Source organism: Amblyomma mixtum, chromosome 5 (assembly GCF_055824585.1).
Source record: "Amblyomma mixtum isolate Tamu chromosome 5, ASM5582458v1, whole genome shotgun sequence".
Taxonomy (NCBI): domain Eukaryota; kingdom Metazoa; phylum Arthropoda; class Arachnida; order Ixodida; family Ixodidae; genus Amblyomma; species Amblyomma mixtum.
Window position 1 is genome coordinate 177,963,783 of NC_143016.1, and position 17,359 is coordinate 177,981,141.

The window sequence follows — 17,359 nt, forward strand, 5'->3', positions numbered from 1 at the left end:
GGCCTCAACACATTCCGATACATAAGCCAATTTTTAATGGATCGTCAATCCTACATCCGAATACAAGATACGGAGCATGGTCCCTACCTACTCGCCACGCCGGAAACCCCCCAAGGGGCGGTACTTTCCCCTCTGCTCTTCAATCTGGCTATGATGCACCTGCCGGCACAGCTGGAGGGTGTTGCCGGCGTGCAGCACGCCCTGTACGCCGATGACATCACCTTGTGGGCCACGCAGGGTAGCACAGGGGTCATTGAAACCAGCCTGCAAGCAGCGGCGACGATAGTAGACCGCTACGCCCGTCGCTACGGTCTTCAATGTTCCCCTGAAAAATCGTAATTTGTGCACCTCCGCCCCTCACAGAAGTGCACAACTAAAATCTCTCTTTCTCTTGAGAGTGGTCCCATACGCGAAAGTGACGAGATACGGGTACTAGGACTCTACATCCACAAACACAGACGGCCAGGCACTACATTGGCCAAACTCCGTAAGGTGGGGGACCAGGTGGGCCGCATGATCCGCCGGGTTTCCAACAAACGCGGTGGGTTACGAAGTAAGGATGCCTTGCGGCTGGCAAACGCCTTTGTAACCAGTCGAATTCTCTATTCGACTCCTTATCTCCACCTACGGAAACAAGAGGAGGATGCGCTTGAGGTCATCCTTCGCAAAATTATTAAGCGTGCCCTTGACCTCCCCATCACTACTTCAAACAGCCGGCTTATGGCTCTAGGGGTGGTGAATACTTTCCGAGAGCTCTGGGAGGCGCACCTTACAAACCAGTACACGCGCTTGTCTCTAACGGAGTCGGGTCACCGCCTTCTTTCTCGGCTCCATATCCAACACACCCTTCCAATGGAAGACAGGTTTCGCATCCCATAACTGTGGAGACGTGCCCTCCATGTGCGGCCTCTTCCAGCAAACATGTCACACGAAGACCATAATGGTCGGCGCCTGGCACGAGCGGAAGCGCTAGCCCGACATTATGGCAACAAAACAGGTGTATACTACGTGGACGCCTCCGGTCCTCACCACGGGGGATGGTACACGGTCGCGGTGGTTCGCAACAGCAACACAGTTAACGGCCTCACCTTTGGAGCCAGCAGTGTAACACAAGCAGAAGAGGTCGCGATTGCTCTCGAGGCCTCACATTCCGATTCAAAATACATAATCACCTACTCGCGAGGGGCCTGTCGGAACGTCGAACAAGGCTGCACTCCCTTCCTAGCCTATCGAATCTACCAAAATTGAAAACGGGATACGCGCCTTGCACACCGTTACTTTATATGGGTCCCTGCTCATCAGGGGTTGGCAGGAAACGAGGCAGCAGACGCAGCCGCCCGCGCGCTCTCTCACCGGGCTGTTTTCTCCTCCCCATCCGATCAGGAACCCGATTTTAATCCGGTCTATAGATTCAAAGATATTACAACCTACTATCAAAATAGTCATCGCCTTTACCCTAGCGCATGTAAAGGCCTGAAGAAGGCGGATGAGCGGCTCCTTCTCCGCCTTCTCACCAATCCAATACATTGCTGTGCCCGGCAGCGCTAAAACATTTTGACCCCTCTTTTAGCGGCAGCTGCCCACACTGTAGTATAGTGTACACCTATCACGTCGTGTGAGCCTGCTCCTCCAACCCGGCTATTCCCCCCATCCCCAACCCAACCCAGGAGGACTGGGAGGCGCCCCTGCTCGCCTGCCACGACTTACAGGCCCAACAAAGCCTTAGTCGGGCGCGCCCGGGTGGTGGTGGTGAAAACTTTTAATTGCTGAAATGGAGTTTGGGAGCCACAGAGTGGCCCCGCTACATGGTCGGCGTCCCTAGTCCGGGACACGGCATGACAATGCCCCGTCTCTCGCCCGTTTCACTAGAGCCCTTTGGGACTCAAGCGAGGAGCAGTTGAGGAGGGCAGTATCCCATGCCTCTCTGGAAGGGTTAGGGGAAGGGGGGAGGTGGGTGGTGGGGATTTTGAGTACAAGCCCACACCATGTGGAAGATATCACAGGTCTCCCCACAGTGCGGGCATCGCCCATCCGTGTTAGCATAGCAATGTTTTAAGATTGCAGGACAGAGTAGAGTACCTGTCTGCAGGCGCCTTAAAGTTCACTCCTCCGTCTTACTCAGCCCCTCCGCAGGGGCCGGGAAAAGGCGGTGGCTGTCGCTATAATGCGTTATTATTTCCCTGAATCGCAGCAGCGGCTGGTTAGACTCCGAGCCAGAGGAGCTTGGATGAGGAGCCCGGTGAATAAGAGCTCGGGAAGCCGCGTCAGCGGCCTCATTACCTCGTAAGCTCTGATGGCCAGGAGCCCAAATGATTCTTTTCGGTGTTGGATCAGTGGCAGTGCGTCTTAGAATGCAAGCAGCTAAGGGGGAGATCTCCCCTGCAAAGTAATGAGCGCATGCTTTTCGAGAGTCCGTAATGATGATTCTCGAATTGGCGTGGGCGGCAGCAAGCGCTATCGCTACTTCCTCGGCTCGCATTGAATTCGGGGCTCGAAAAGAGAGTCTATCAACGTGCATTTCCTGGTGAACGACAGCGGCCGTGTAAAATCCCGTGGGTGATGGCCCTGCTACGTCTACATAATATACACCGGGTCGGGAGCCGTGTTGTCTCTCAAGAGCCCGAGCCCGCGCTTGTCGTCTGTTTTCGTGCATGTCGGTGTCCATGTTACGAGGGAGCGGGGAGACCCAGAGCATATGGCGCCACAGTACTGGGATACGCTCCGCCTCCTCTGGAGTGAAGTAGTGTTGGATGTGTAAGCGGTTTAGCAGGCGGCGCCCAGGAGCCGTGTGCATGAGCCGCGTGTATTGGTTCACGATATGGGCCTCCCTCAGCTCCTGGTAGAAGTTTAGCACCCCCAATGCCTTGAGTTTGGCATTAGAGGTAGCCACCGGGAGATGCAGGGCTCGCTTAGTTGACTTGCGGATGATGGCGTCTATTCGCGCCTCGTCTTGCTTAGTAGTGCGGAGATATGGCACGGCGTAGAGGTTCCGGCTAGTCACGAAGGCATAGACGAGCCGAACCCGTCCCTGCCCCGCAGACCGCCCCGCTTGTTGGAAACGACGCGGATCATGCGCCCTACCTGTTCGCCTACTCTCTTGAGTTTCACAATGGTGGAGTCCGGTCTGAGTCTGTGGTGAATGCAAAGGCCCAGAATACGGAGCTCCTCCACCTCTCTAATAGGGCCTCCTGACAGAGAGATGTGAATTGCTGTCCTATCCTTTCGGTTCGCTCTGACATGCAGAAGCTCTGATTTCGCTGGAGCACATTGGAGCCCACAGTCAATAGCATACGCATCGACTATGGAAGCGGCCTGCTGGAGGCGGGCCTCCATGTCCCCAAGGCTCCCCTCAGTGGTCCAAATTGTAATGTCATCTGCATATAACGCGTGTTGAATGCCTTCCACCCGGGCCAGTTGGCTTGGGAGGCGCATCATAGCAATGCTGAACAGGAGCGGTGATAACACCGCTCCCTGAGGGGTACCCCGTGTTCCCATCATGTAAGGGCCGCATTCCTCGCCCTCAATCCGAAGAAAGGCCTGGCGATTAGTCAAGAAATCTTGTACATACGCGTAGGCCTTAGCCCCACAATCAGTAGAACCCAAGTTGGCCAGGATGCTTCCGTGTTTAACATTGTCGAAAGCCCCTTTCAGATCAAGGCCGAGGATGGCTTTGTCATTGTGTTGCATAGTTGTGGGTCGTATTACATCCCTGTGCAGCTGGAGAAGGACATCCTGTGCAGACATGTGGGGGCAAAACCCGAACATGGTGACTGCAAAGAAGCCCTTACTCTCCAGGTATGGAGAGAGGCGATCCCGTACCATCGTCTCCATAAGCTTGCCCGCACATGAGGTCAGTGATATGGGCCTCAGGTTGTCCGTATTCACGGCCTTACCTGTTTTAGGGATAAACGTCACAAGTGACGTTTTCCACTCGGGAGGGAGTGGACGCCCGCCCCAGATCTGGTTGATGTATTCTAATAAATGAAGGAAGGCTGAGTCCGGTAGGTTCGCCAACAGGTTCACTGTTATGTGATCCCGTCCCGGAGCCGTACCCCGGCGCATTTTTGCTAAGGCCGCCTTAAGGTCGTGCAACTCAAAAGGGGCATCAAGTGTTTCATTAGGCTTGCCAGAGTACATGTACTCAGGCCTAGGCGGGTCCTCCGTACGACAGAGATATCTGTTGCACAGAGTGTCCGCAAGTTGCGCCGTCGTACCTTGATACCCTTGCAGAGCCCGCCGGAGCTCCTTTTGCGTCTCCCCTCTCGTATGGGAGGGGTCGATCAGGCTGCGAAAGTCCCCTTCGAGCTCATCTGATGAGCTGCGGCGTCGCAGCGTGCTATCCAATTTGAATCTCAGAGTTCGGCAGCATATGCTGCAGCCTGCTCTGTGAGTTTGGCTATGCGGTCGCGTAATTTGCGATTAGTTTTCTGCTTTTTGCACCGTTTAGTTAAACTCCGGCGCGCCTCCCACAAATGCAGGAGGTGGGTGTCCACTGCGGGGATCTCTTCAGTGGTTTGTAGTGTTGTGACGTGTTGTTTCTGAATGTTGTATATGTGGTTAGCCCACTCCGCGTAGCCGCCGGAAAATAGTACGGGAGGAATAGTGTGATTTCGGAATTTGTGCCAATCGGTCAGCTTGGCCTGACCCCATTTTTTGCGCGCTGCCTTCGCCACGAGTGTGATCCTGAGAAGGAGGTGATCGCTGCCTAGAGAATCTCCCAAGTTCTCCCAGGCAGCCGCTCTAGCATTTTTAACGAGAGAAAGGTCTGGACACGTGTCGCGGGTTACCGAATTCCCCACTCGGGTGGGATACGCCGGGTCCGTGAGCAACGTGAGGCTGAGGGTGGAGATGAGCTCCGCCAGCTTACGTCCTCTTGCCTGTTCGAAGTGGTAGCCCCAATGAAGGCTGGGAGCATTGAAGTCTCCAACGATCACTAGAGGCTCTTTGGCTGCCATTTATTTTTATCGCGCGAAGGAAGATTTCATTGAAAGTTACGCGCGGCTTATGCGGAGGGCAGTATATGTTGAGGATATGTATTGACGGGTCGTGGCGTCTGAGAGGCAGTACCCGGACCATTGTATATTCTTGCTCGGTACTCAAGTCTAAGTCGACCTGAACCACGGTGTAAGCCTTATTCACCAGGATGCACGTAGAGGGGCCCCCCTGAAAGGTGCTGCAGCCTGATAATTTAGCGTCTATGCCGGGCTCCTGCAGGGCAATGAGTGCCGGCATGTCACCTAGGGACTGCAGGTAGAGCTGGAGGTGTGACCGCTTTTTCCAAGCTCTGAAACCCCTGCAGTTCCATTGGATGATCTGGAATTTTTCAAAGTTTCTATCATTCCTATTAGATCTGCTAGCCATCTTGTTCTATTTATTTACGGGCGAGCGGACTAGCTCTGGCCAGGAGCCAGCGCAAGCCCAGTGAGGGGCCGCACCGACCCACCAGCTGCCGAGCCTGAACCATGTTCCTCCGCTGCCTGGCGGGAGGCTGTCTTACGTTTGAGGTGAGGGGATTCGCAGCTAGTGGCATTCTTAATTTGGGTGCTGACCCAGGGCTGCACGGCTCTAAGGACCGAGTCAGTGACCTGGGCCATAATGTCGGGAAGTGCTTGCGTTAAAGCTGCCTTGAACATGTCCTGGAAGGCCTCGCGGACTGCTGACATGATTTGATTCGGGAGGGCCGCCACTTGCTCCTCCAGTTGCTCGGTTTGGCGCTGCAGTGCCTCTAGGCCGGCGACGCGACCAGTAGATCCAACTACAGTGTCCCCGCTCTGCCGCGAGACACTAGTGAGGCAAGATGTTACGGATGATCCGCCATCCTCGTCGTCTGGCTCAGCTTCTTGCATTGGTTCGGATGACCCGGCCTGTTTGGCCTCTAATTCCTGAATTTTGCGCGCTAGAATTTGGTTCTGGCGCCTGAGCTCCTCTACCTGCTGCTGTAGGGCGGTTTCGGTAGGGGAAGGACGGGTAGGGGAGGGACGGGTAGGGGGCCCGGAGACTGCCCTACTCCAACTGCTCACCTGTGGTTGGACGGGTGCCAAGGGCGGGAAGTCCCTGGCGTTGAGGACCGGGGGCACCGCCTGGGTCGCGGACTTGACAGGTTTCGATGGCTCGATTTTGGCCTTGGTTTCCTGATCGACTGGCGCTTTCTTGGCCTTGGGCGGAGGAGCCTGCTTGGGCCCCGTCTTTGTCTTCGGTTTGGATCCGGATGGGGAGCTCGGTTTGATGGCTTTCCGGAACCGCCCGGCACAGCCAGGAGCTCCGGTAGGGTGGCCGCCTCCGCAGATGAGGCAGCTCGGAACACAGTCATGTTCCGCCGGGCCGTCAGGAGTGGCATCGGGAACCTGGACTCCGCAGCGTTTGCAGCGCCCCGGCTACGGTCGCGGGCACGCATCGGCCCGATGGCCCACTGTGCCACAGCGGTAGCATGCAGGCACTGTTTTCTTGTACAGGCGAACAGGGAGCCGTTCGTAGCTGTACAACAGCGTCCGCGGCACCTTAGTCCCCGCGAAGGTGATCACCGCAACCGTGGTTCCCCCTAGCTTGCGCACAGACACCGCATTTGATTCCGCACTGAGTTTTCTTTTAACGCTTTCAGACGTTTCGTCTGGCGAAACAGTCACCACGCCTCGACAGAGCGCACCGGAGATTTTAGGGTGTCCCCAGAACGGTAGCTCGCGTTCCCCTACCGGCAGCACATTATCCCGGAGTAGCTTCTCCGCGGCGTCGACTGATTTCAGTGCACATACAAGGACGTTTTGGTCTCAAACGGGCCACACCGCAAGTCCAGCATTTGCGTCGTCCCCGAGGATGCTGCGGACTGCAGCGCCGGCTTGTCCAGGACCAAAAGTTGCCTTGAGGTCGACCGTGTTTCTTGGTTTCAGCACCACGACGATGTCATCTTTTTCAATACGCGGTGTGTTGTACGGCCGCCACCGGAGTTTGCTTGGATCTCTTCGAGGCTGCGTTCAGCACACTCCCGCCCTGCGTATGCGCAGAGCTAGCCGGCGCCTGTTGCTTGGTGGCTCCAGCACCAGCGTCCCTCGATGCCGCCGGCGCGTTCTTCTTTCCGCGCCAGACGCGGACCATATCTTGGAGGTAATCGTCCTCGGTTGGTAGAGGATCCTCGCCATGAGTCGCATCCTCAGATTGATGGGTATCCATTGTTACGATCTGCAAGGACTGCGGGTCGTATCCGCACCGCCACTGGGATCCCATACTAGGGACCTCCACGTAGTGTTTGTGAGGATCGGTCCCTTACGGGCTGATCCAAACCTACCTCCTGTCCCTTCTGAATAAATGTTTTCACCACCACCACCAGCGCAACTTCGACGCAGGTTCCGCATTAAGAAATGAAACGAAGACGTGCCTCCGAACTCTGGATTAACAAAGTGATTGGTTTGTGGCTCGTGGGGGTTTAACGTCCCAAAGCGACTCAGGCTATAAGGGACGCCGTCATGAAGGGCTCCGGAAATTTCCACCTCCTGGGGCGTGCACTGACATCGCAGAGTACGCGGGCCTCTAGAATATCGCCTCCATCGAAATTCGACCGATGGAGGCGAAATTCTAGAGGCCCGTGTACTGTGCGATGTCAGTGCACATTCAATCACTCTTACACTCGGTTCAAATATATCTCGCGAGATAGCCTCCAACCTAAGAAACGTATGATGTATGGAGGGAGAAATCGTATGACGCCACACGCAACAGCGTGCGATGAACGGTTGCGTCAATATTTTGAAGCGAAAGCTTCACTACGCCAGGTAAAGCCAGGGCCACCGTGTCTTGTGGTGGTGGTGAAAAACATTTATAATGCAATAAATATTTACAGAGAGGTGATTGGGGTAGGCCCTATTGGCCCTTTCCCCTAACAATACTAGGTGGAGCCCCTATTCCGGAGCCCCAATGGCAAGCAACGCCGCCCGCGTCCGGTGAACCAAGGCCTTTTGGGTCTTTAGGTCCTGACAGCCGAGCAGGGCCGCCTCCCAGGCCTCTCTGGTGGGGTTGGGGTTGGGGGGGGGATAGATGGGTTTGATTGACACGCCCAAACCATGTGGATGGTGTCAGCCACCTCCCCACAGAACTGGCACGTGCCATCAAAGGATGCGTTGAAATGTTTAAGTACCGCCGGGCACAGTACAGTGTTAGTAAGCATTTTGATGAGGAGGCGCTCGTCCGCGCGATCCAGTCCCTTACAAGGGGCCGGGTAGCGCCGGTGCTCCTCCTTGTAGTAATCGGTGATGTGTTTGAATGTAAGGGCCAGATTGTCTGATTGGGAGTAGGCGCCCAAGGACAGGGAGATAGCGCGGGGAGAGAGTGCGCGGGCGGCCTGATCGGCCTGTTCGTTTGCCTGGAGGCCCTGGTGACCGGGGGCCCAAATCAGGTTGCGTGGAGTTGGATCTTCGCATCGGCAGCTATATTCCAATATGCGCCAGGCAAGCGGGGGAGCCCAGCCCAACTCATAGTTCCGACAGGCCCCTCGCGAGTCGGTGATGATGTGTTTCGACTTGGGAGTAGTGAGAGCAAGAGCAATGGCAATCTCCTCCGCGTGTGTTGCGCTGTAGGCTTTGAAAGTGAGCCCGTTGACTGTGTTTGTGTTGCGTACGACTGCGGCCGTGTACCACACCCCGTGGTGTGGGCCGGCAACGTCCACGTAATACACATGTTGTTGGTTACCATAGTATCGCGCCAACGCTTCCGCGCGCGCCTGACGACGACCGCTATGGTCTTCTCTGGACATGTTGCGGGGAAGGGGTCGGACCCGGAGGGCGCGTCTCCAGGGTTCTGGCACTCTCTCCCTTTCCTCAATATGGTAGTCATGTTTGATGTGTAGCCGGTCCAAGAGGCGGCGACCGGACGTGGTCTGTCCCAATCAACGTACGTCCAGCGGACGTACGATGTACAGTCTTTGTCAAAAGTTTAGAGCCCAGGGGGTTTGCTTCTAAGCCTCGCAGTGGGACTCCTGTAACATTCGTGGCAGCCATACCCATTGGAGGAGGCAGGACCAGAAATCATCTTACCTTCTGGAAATTTGGAGCGCTGGAGATGCATTACGAACCCCATAGTATGGCTCAGAAGAAAACTGCCTGGGCTACAAACTTTTGACAAAGGCTGTACGTCCCTCAACGGATGTACGGATATCCGTGGGAGATCCGCCGACCTCCGACGGATCTCCGAGGGACGTCCGACGGAGGTACATTTATAACTAAAAAGATCTCCCACGGACATCCGATACGGATATCCGCGGATATCCGCCGCGGATCTAAAGAGGACATTGGCATATAGCAGGTTTTGGTGACTGCAGTCACTAATATAACTGTCATATACTAAATGAGTTTATATACAAGCCCACAAAGTGTTCTATATCAGGTACAGGCCTCATCGTACGTCAAATGCATATATTTATAGGAAGCAACCAAACACAAAGCAAGTTGTCGTAAAATCAAACAATTTTATTAAAGGCTTTAATGCATGCTTTCAACCTTCAAGAGGTATTCTTCATGCTTGACGCTGGAAGAGGTCCCATGCAATAGGACGGGTTACTGTATGCAGGTTGTATTCTCATGTTGAATCTGTTGTAAAAAAGTTTTTCCCAAGAAAACAAACACAAATGCAAGAACACTGTCACTGGAAGGGGTACATGATTTTTGCAATTCAAGATACTGCCACTGAAGATCATAATAAAAAATACTATAGCTATAACATACCTGCTGACTATGTCACACATTCGCAACCATGAATTGCATGAACCGTCCACACATGTGCTGCAAAGGAAAAGATGAAGAGTGCATGAGGAGAGCTGATAATTTCAACACACTTCGAACTTACATGTAGACCAAGGCTCTGTAGCGCAAGCTACAACACGGTTGCTCTGAATGGGCTGGTGACATCCGTGCAGCAGCCCTGAGGGAACAAGTGGACAGGTTGTGAGTGGGCAACATGCACTTACACTGTATTACATACCTGTTGACACTACGATGTGGCACATTTGCAACAATCAATTGCACGAGCTGTCCACATATATGCTGCAAAGAAAAAGATGAAAAATTAATTTCAACATACTTCGAACTTACATGTAGACTGCTGCTTTGTAGTGCAAACTATTACATAGTTGCTCTGAATGGGCTGGCCACGTCCGTGTAGCAATACTGAGGGAACAAGTGGACAGGCTGTGAGAGTGAGCAACATGCACTTACACTGCAACTAATACATACCTGTTGACACTACGATGTGGCACATTTGCAACAATCAATTGCACGAGCTGTCCACATACATGCTGCAAAGAAAAAGATGAAAAATTAATTTCAACATACTTCGAACTTACATGTAGACTGCTGCTTTGTAGTGCAAACTATTACATAGTTGCTCTGAATGGGCTGGCCACGTCCGTGTAGCAATACTGAGGGAACAAGTGGACAGGCTGTGAGAGTGAGCAACATGCACTTACACTGCAACTAATACATACCTGTCCACACTACGATGTGGCACATTTGCAACAATCAATTTCACGAGCCATCCACAGACACACTGCAAAGGAAAAAGTGAAAAATGCATTTGTGGAGTTGGAAATTTTAACACTACGAACTTACATGTAGACTGCTGCTCCGTATTTCAACCTGCTATAGCAGAACAGTAGCACAACAGGTTATGTGTCATACCGGCAGAAGTTTCATGCAACAGGAAAGGTTACTGCGTGCAGGCAGTACTCTCATGGTTGAACTTGGTATTCCAATAAGGGATGCTCTGAAAGACAAACCAAAACACAAATAGAATACTTTTACTGAAAGGTTAAGCAAATATTTAAGTGCGAGATACAGTAAGTAAAAACATTAATGAAAGACAATATCAAGATAATTGCATAATTTTGACCCAGAGTTTCTCCAGCCTTGCTGTCACATAGTAATGCAACTCTATGATGAGATAAGAGGTGCACAAGAGTTTACAATGCATATAGCACACACAACAAAATCAAGCTAATAATCTACAATGTCACCGTGCCAACCACGGCTTGCAGAGGTATGTTACCTTCGGGTTGCAAAGGTCTGAAAAAAAAGACACAAAACACGAGTGCATGCAATTTTTTTCCCACCGGTTGCATGAGAAAAGATAACACTACATTTATGTTTCCCTGCATATTACTGAAATAGTAATAATGAAGATAAACTTTCAAACAGGCTACGAAGTTAAAAAAAAAAGACTTGTAAAGGCACGAAGAAAATCGGCATGGGACAATTTGAAGTCAGGAGTGTTAGGGCTGGAAGAATTTGAAAATACAGTTTAACAGCTTTGCACGCATTAAGCAAGAACATTTCATTAAGAAGCTTGTGAAGAAGTAGTGGAACATAACAGAGGCTGGTATGTTCCCTTCATCTAATATGAACTTTTGGCACTACAGTAGGATGCAATTCAAGAATGCAGCAGCGAATGCCCTCAACAAAAGCCCTCCAGCCAATGCCATCGACTGGTTTTCATGATGTGGCGGTTAATTACATTTCACGGAGATACATGCGAGCCACCTGGGATTTCACGTTAAGGAAATAACTACGACGTCTGAGAACTACCTGATGACTTAGTGGTTAACACAAGGCTCAGTAGAGAAAAGTTTGTGGGACGTGGATTTTCAGAAATATATTTATTTTTACATTGCCTCACTAGGCAGTCAGCTGAAACTTGTTGAATAAGTTCGAACATCTATCTCCCCTCATTAAACTGCTCTGGCTAACAGCACAGTACAGAATTTTTTTCCAAGAACTCGCATCCCGAAAACTTTTATCCACCACTGTACAAGTACACTGCACTATAGCCAGATGCCCTCTACTGCACAGAGCAAAGAAAACGAAAGTATCAATCATATGAAAGGAAGAAATTTGCATCGTAGTTCAAACTTACCTGTAAGCTGCTGCTGTACTCTCAGGTAACATAGGTCATAGGTCAGTCACATCCATACTGCATGGCCAAGGAAACAAAATATGGGAGAGCAACCTGTAGTGCACTTTGTCAACATAACGTAGACGTCATGATGCAGCAAAACATGGCCTTTGTTGAAACAAGCCCGCTCACAAGGTTCGCTGATGAAGCACCCAGCCGGCACTAACAACAAATCTGATGATCTACAGCTCCACAGGAGTAAGGAAGAGAGGTGTGCTCACAATCCAGGGATATGTATCTCTAGGTGTGCCATATATGGACCTGCTACCTTGCTCAGCACTGAGCCTTATGAGCATGAACATGTTTGACAAAGCTACACCAATGCACTGCATAGCCTCATTGCAGTTAGTACGCCGCGATAATAGGTGAATAACATGTGACTGAAGTTCGGAAATTTAACAGAACACTTCAGTTTTCAAAACAATGCTACTGCACAGCACAAATTACTGTGCTGTAGATGGCTGGAAACATCCATTTGACAAGCCTAATGTTGAAACAAGTCGATAAGCTGTGAAGGTAGACGAATTTTACATTATTTTCAACCTACCTGCACTTTCCATGGCATGGCATAACTTAGCCACCAATACATTCCGCACGCGGGCCACATACACACCACAAAGACAGTAAGAAAATAAGAAATCAGTCGCGAATCACTGCAAAACACACACAGCCCCGACATTATCCTTTTCGTGCGTTCTATTTTATTGCTATTAAGAACTTACGTAAAACTGCCTCAAGATTCACACCATGCACGTGTACACCTCATCTCAATTTTTTTCGTAGTGTAGAACGAGAGAGGCGCGATGCACTGGCTTACGGAGCTTCGCGACAGGCTCGCGAACGCGGGCAAACACGTTTGCGGCAGCTATCGCATCGTACTTGTAACTTCCACAGCACTTTGCTCATCCCACGGCAACATCATCAAAGTAATCTTCAAGCACAGTTACTTACTTGCAAGTTATAACACGCCGCTTCTTTCATCCGAGGCAACAAAGAGTCGGGTGCAGTACGACGTCGGGGCTATTTCACGACAGCTTCGGGTCCAGAAGAAGGTCTTGACGAGCGCATAGGTGATTGATCACATTTATAGCACAGCCAAACAACCGCATACTGCAGCAAAAATAAAGGTCGGAAGAAGCACGATGCCACGAAAAACTACGCAAAGATCGTGCTGTTGGGCACCGCGCCGCCCGCGACGGAACTGGTGGCTGACGGATTGGATTGGATCGACTTTAAGGCCTGTCGTTCTGCCGCCGCTTCTGGTAGGAGTTTAGTTTTCATGGAAGGCAGCATGCCTCGGTTACCTCGGCGGAATGCTGGAAGAGAAAAGGGCATTGATCGCAGAAAGTCATGCAGTTAGTTTAATTCAGGTTCTTTCATATCAGCACCATATTCGAGTGATGTTAATTGATTAATCCGAATATGCAACTAATTGGCGGTATAAAAATTTGATCGGCTGAATTTGTCGTTTGCAAATAGAATTTCTTTTAATTTTTTGAGGAAAAACAAAATATGTATGTGATGTAAGTTCAGATCCCTACAGGCATATTCACGGATACCCGTCGGACGTCCGTCCGCGGATATCCGCCAGATATCCGATAACGAACGTCCTTCGGACATACTCCGAATCTCCGATGCGTATGTCCGGATATGGACGTCCGTAGGCATGCCCTACGGACATCCCCACCTGGCACTGGAGATTCGGATCTTAATCGTACGTACTACGGATATCCGTGGTTGACTGGGGTGCAAGAGGCGTGTATTGGTTGACTAAGTGGGCTTCTCGAAGCTCCCGGAATGTGTTTACCACGCCCAAGGCCAGAAGTCGCTGGTTGGACGTGGTGACCGGGAGGTCGAGAGCCCGCTTGATGCCTTTCCGGTGGATGACCTCCAGTTGGTCATCATCATGTTTGCGCAGGTGCAAGTAGGGGGTTGAGTAGAGGATTCTACTCGTTACGAAAGCATGGGCAAGCCGTGTCTGGAGATTTCACCTTCATTTGACCTTCAGATGAAGTAAAAGAAAGAAAAGGCGCATAACTGGCCCCGTGGGCCAGTGGACACCTTAGTCGCGCTTTAAGCTACGAAACCGACGAAGAGCGGCAGCTTCAAAAGCAAAGGAAAGGCGCATAGCTGACCCCCTTGGGAGCGTTTGCACCTCAGTCGCGCTTTAAACTACATGGCGGTAGTGACATGTGTGCGCTTCCCCATCCCCAACCCAACCCGGGGGTACTGGGAGATACTGCTCGGCTGCTCTGACCTGCAGGCCCAACAATCCTTCGCGGGCGCGCCCGGGCGGCGGCCACGCCGCCACTGGGGTCCCAAACTAGGGACCTTCACCTGGGGCTTGTAAGGATCAGTCTCTTACGGGCTGATCCAAACATACATCCCGTCCCTTGCTAATAAATGTTTTTACCACCACCCATGCGTCGGCATGGAGAACGTTATGGCAGAAACGCGGCCGTCGGCTTTCGCGGCGTTCATGGGTGTTGGCGTTGACGTTTTAGGCTCCGATGGTTTTAAGGACATGAATGCGCATAACTGGCTCCCTGGGTCTGTGGACGCCTGAATCACGCTTTGAAGTACGTGGGGTGGTGAGAGAGAGACAGAGATGCGGGCTCATGCATTAGCACTCACAACGTTGCGGCAGACACGCGGCACTGCAACAATAGGCCGCAGTGTTCAATGGGTGAGCAACCCCTCGCGATCAACCAATAACTGCCAGGGTTGTTGTTGTTCGGACTGAGAGAAGGATGAAAAGGAAATTGCAGGGGCCTGCCAACTGGCTCGAGCCGAGCCACCAGCGCTGCCACGTGCAGATAGAGGAGAGTTAAAAGATCAAAGGAAAGAGAAAAAGAATAGAAAAGACACGCGCCGCAGCAACAACCGCGTCCGCCGAAGCGGTCGCTGGCTGAAAAAAATTCGCTGTGGCTTAGCTTCGTTAAGCCCGGTTATCCCGGTAATTGCGAAAGCAATATCCGTACCTACGCCATGGTTCAGCTGGTAGTGTAGCTGGTGGTGGTACAGCATTCTAGTACACTGTAGTGGTGGTGCTTGTGGTTAGACTTGTGGCGATGCATCGGTTATACAATCCAATTCAATGCAATCCAATGCAATGCAATCCAATCCAATGCAATCTAATCTAATCTAATCCAATCCAATCCAGTCCAATCCAGTGCAGTCAGGCCGCCGTTCATGTGCACTGCCGTCGCACACGGACGGCGCGAGATGGTTGCCTAGCTCTTCGGCGTGACGTCACAACACCTGTGGCGCTCCTGGCGCAGAGAGCGGGAGTTAGGCCGCCGTTCATGTGCACCAACGTTTCTAGATAAGTAGTAGTAGTAGTGAAAACATTTATTTTTTTTTCAAAAGGAAGAGTTAGGGAGTAGGGGGATGGGGATAGATAGATGTGGAGCTTCAGTGGTCGGTCTTCCCTAGTCCAGGATCCCGTTGGCCTCCGCCGCTGCCTTGGCCCTCGTCACCAGCATAAGCTGTGTGCTCGGGTCGGAGTCAGCCAGGAGGGCCTCCCACTGCTCTAGACTAGGGCTATTTACCTTTGGTAGTAAAGGGCTTTTTTCGCAGCCCCAGGTGGCGTGGTACGTTGTGGCGTAGCCCCCACACCACACGCACTCTTTCGCGTATCTGTTCGGCCACATTTTGTGATACATGGCTCTGCTTGGGTAGGTGTCTGTTTGTAGTCGTCTGAGCGTGGTGGCCTGCTCTCTGTCGAGGATATCCGCCGGAGCCGAGTACTTCTTGCGCGCTCCCAACAACGCCTTCATTGCCTCCCCGTAAGATTCTGGCGTGCTGAAGGGTTCGACCGGCAAACCCGCCCTCCGGTTCGTGAACCCTCGGACAACGGTGTCTGCCATGAGATTTCCCTCAACCCCAGTGTTAGGGACCCAAATGATGGTATGTTGAATGCTTGTGTTGTTTGATCCATGTCTGTGTTGTTTTTGTTCGAAGAGGATACTCGCGGCTTCTCGGCCGATCCTTCCATCTCTGTATGCCCTTGCTGCAGCCTGAGAATCCGTCGCTATCCAGTAACTCAGTCCCTGCCGATTGGCTTCAGTCAGGGCTAGAGCTATGGCGATCTCTTCCGCTGCTTGTGTTGTCTTTGTGCGCACTGATGCACCAGTAACTATATTCCCATTTGCGTTCACTACTGCTACCGCCCTAGCGTTTTCCTTCTTTCTGTACTTGGACGCGTCAACATACAGAACCATCTGTTTCTTCTTTAGGAACCTGTCCAACTCCAATGATCTCGCCGCCCGTCTTCCTTCGTGGTTCTTGGGGTCCATGTTTCTGGGCACTGGTTTAACCAAGAAAGTGCTCCTAATTTGGCTGTCAATGTCTGTCTTGTCTTCGCCCTCGTCATCTGCCGGGTATCCTAGCTTGACCAGTAGTGCGCGGCCAGTGGCTGTTCTTTTAAGTCTTTCCATTTGAAATCTGAGCATGGTTTCGCTGTGCTCCTCATAGGTGCCGTACACCCCCATGTTCATCAGCTTCTCTGTCGAGGCGCAGGTCATGACGCCTAAAGCTTGCTTATACGCCCTTCTGATGCATGTTTCCATTTTGTTCTTTTCCCCTTTGTTAGGTTGTAGGTACGGAAGCGCGTACGTCATCCTCGGTATGATGAGCGCAGAAGTGATCTGTAACGCATCTCGCTCCTTCACCCCTTTTCTCTTGTTCGTAATCCGGCTTAACATCCTGCATATCTGTTTCGTGGAGTGTTCCAAGAGCTGGATGGTATGGTCCCGTTCGCCTTTCTCCTGCAGCCACATTCCCAAGATGCGAAGCTTATTTGTCCTCCTTACGGGTTGTCCATCTATCTCTAATTCTATCGTTCCCCTGTCCTCTTTATTTTTGTGAAGTCTAATAAATTCTGAAGACAGTTGGAAAAATCCAGGGGCACTTTGACTGTCTAAAGTGCGTAGAGGCGAAAGCGTTTTCCGCACCACTTTGACTGCTTCTGTGGCACTGGTGGCGTCACATGTAATTGAGTACTAATTACTAAGTGATGACAAATCACTAATTAATGGTTAATTACTTATCAATGCCTGAATACTAATTAACTGCTAATTAATGACGCTTAAGCTTCCCCTTTAGGAGTGGAACGCGACAGCGTGTTGTAGCGCTGCCAGGGAGTCCACGGAAGGCCACCACCCGTTCGGCGCGATGCCTTGCCGTTTGAACGCAACGGTTTTTGAGGAAAGGAAATGGCGCAGTAGTTCTCTGTCATCTCGGTGGACACCTGAACCACATCGTAGAGGAAGGGAGGAAGTGGGAGTGAAAGAAGAAAGAGAAAGATGGCTCGTAATGAAGAAAATTAAAATTGTATTTGAGGAAAGGAAATTACGCAGTAACTGTCTCACATATCTCGGTGGACACCCGTCAAAATTAAAGGGGGGGGTGCACTTTTTGACCTAAAGTGCGG

General features: G+C 51.6%; 2 long non-coding RNA genes and 1 pseudogene across 4 annotated transcripts; all 3 read right to left on the reverse strand.

The window, feature by feature from the left end:
• Positions 1-5,375: 5,375 nt before the first annotated feature.
• Positions 5,376-7,218, reverse strand: LOC149344907 (uncharacterized; annotated as a pseudogene).
• A 2,216-nt stretch (positions 7,219-9,434) lies between these two features.
• LOC149344908 (uncharacterized) lies at positions 9,435-9,804 on the reverse strand. The gene is made up of 2 exons (XR_016282797.1): positions 9,705-9,804; positions 9,435-9,569 (listed from the first exon to the last, which is right to left on the reverse strand). It is a non-coding gene; the product is annotated as an uncharacterized LOC149344908 (long non-coding RNA).
• Positions 9,805-10,473: 669 nt separating this feature from the next.
• LOC149344909 (uncharacterized) lies at positions 10,474-13,159 on the reverse strand. 3 transcript variants are annotated; one of them, XR_016282799.1, is made up of 4 exons: positions 12,877-13,159; positions 11,887-11,943; positions 10,587-10,740; positions 10,474-10,524 (listed from the first exon to the last, which is right to left on the reverse strand). It is a non-coding gene; the product is annotated as an uncharacterized LOC149344909 (long non-coding RNA). The 3 variants fall into 3 exon arrangements; XR_016282800.1 differs by adding an exon at positions 11,023-11,039 and having other exon boundaries at positions 10,474-10,740; positions 12,877-13,153; XR_016282798.1 differs by having other exon boundaries at positions 10,474-10,740; positions 12,877-13,153.
• Positions 13,160-17,359: the final 4,200 nt, after the last annotated feature.